Source organism: Wasmannia auropunctata, unplaced genomic scaffold (genome assembly GCF_000956235.1).
Source record: "Wasmannia auropunctata unplaced genomic scaffold, wasmannia.A_1.0 LD336078.1, whole genome shotgun sequence".
NCBI lineage: Eukaryota > Metazoa > Arthropoda > Insecta > Hymenoptera > Formicidae > Wasmannia > Wasmannia auropunctata.
Window position 1 is genome coordinate 82,083 of NW_012026812.1, and position 1,989 is coordinate 84,071.

A 1,989-nucleotide genomic window follows, 5' to 3' on the forward strand; every position below is an offset into this window, starting at 1 on the left:
AACACATTTAGAATGTCGAGAGTGAAGAATCTGTAGTTTAAAGTAAAGTCAGTTCGGAGAAGAGAAGGGATCGGCAATTTGAATGTGGCAACTTTGATTTTTCGCCTAAAAACGGGAAGTCGAGTTAAATTTCTCTCCGCGCTGGCGACCGTGACAGGACCATTGTGGCCAATAGTGTTTATCGCGCGTAGGCAGTAGTCTCACACGCAAAACCAATAAACAAAGGGTTCACAACGTCATTCGTCCAAGGAGAAGAGCAAAATTTGCACACATAATGTCGAAATAAATAGCTGACGGAAATTTCGAGTAAATTTAGATTCATTTCATTGCGTATTTCACAAAGGAAATAGCGCGTTGCATCAGAAAACCGTTTCACGTGACGTCATAAGGCGGCCATTTTGTGAACACGTTCGTACATGTTGCATGAGATATATATGTTGCATGATACTTATCACTAACTGCATGAATGCATGTTAATTAACAGAGTCTACAGTCTCAAAGCGAGACAATCCAATTAAACTCAGTGCGCGAAATTAAAGTAAATAAAGTAAAGTAATGCCAAAGTGCATAATTAAAATAAAGAATTGCCAAAGTGCAAAATTAAAAGAAAAATTGCCGACGGGCGAAAGTTAAAGTAAACTTTCATAGAAACGAGTGAAAGTAAAAGCGCGACACTAAAAAAATTTATGAAATACATTTAGACTCACAAAAACTCAGTAGAGTTATTAATTATTTTGCCAATTGAGCAAATATTTTCCGAAATCTTAAATTTCGAAGCGCGAAACGCGAAAAGTTTGAAGAAACGCGAGTGCACTTAAAAATAAATGTGATTGGCTAGTTACCGTGAAACGCATTGCGATTCCGAGTGACTACTCATCACGGTTGCTTGATAATTAACCGCGACAATTGATTTTCAGAAATAATTAATTCCGAGTGAAAGTTAAGTGCGGGAGTGACTAAGTCGTGTGAAAATTGCTTGAAAAAAAGTAAAACAGCTTAAGCCTAAGGGAACCCCTGCGCAAATTTTTTTTGAGCATAAGAACTTAGAAAATTCACAGAGAAGTAAATTTTCCGAAACCCGTTAATTAGTAAAGAAGTAGTTAGGAGTTGATTGGATGAGACTCTTACGCTTTGTAGTATACGCTTTACTAATATCTGTGCATGGTGACATAATTATTTGGCTCATTTTAATAATAACGATAATTCTCGTCAGAATTCTTTTTGGATTGTACGAGGCATTGATAATTGGAAGATTGTAATCTTTTTACAAGTTCTATTTTGAGTCAAACGATCGGAAAAGTAACGCTAGTATTTTTTACGAAAAGCGCGAAAGATTGAGTTATACTTGCATGAGAAGCGTCACACTGCATGTACGCATAGAATATTCTTTTATTATATGTTGCGACCGCACGCGTAGGTGCGAGGCAATCTTGTCGGGAGTTCGCACGTCCGGGTAGAGCGGAGTTTCGCGTCCCGATCGGAGATACAAAGAATTCAGACGTTACCGTAACCGTCTCCGCGGATGTAAGCGGGATTTGGGCGCCAGGCCCGCGTGAGCGAACCAAATTTATATAATATATGAGTTATCTCCGATTCTCGACGCACAACTCTATAGATCGAGGCAACTTAGATTTGCGCGAAAGTCCGGACGGGCGAACAACGACGGCGCGGAAGGCCGGCTAACCAGCTCCGACAAAGGCAGAGGGGCGGTTCGTTAAGGCGAGGCTTAGGAGAGCGACAGGAAAAGAAAATAATTGCTCCGGTATTTAATAGTAGTGAAGGTAACATGTATTTTCGGTGCTCTCGCAGGCGAGAGAATACAGTGGCGAGTACCTCGCGTGGTACTCGCGGGACGCGCGGGACGAAGCGCGTATTACGGCGCCGATCCTTGGCGGACTAACGCCACGCCAGGATGCCTGTGCGAGTTATGGGCGATCGCGGGTGAGATAAATGACACGGGGTGTGTGTCGGATAACAGATCGGGAGGAC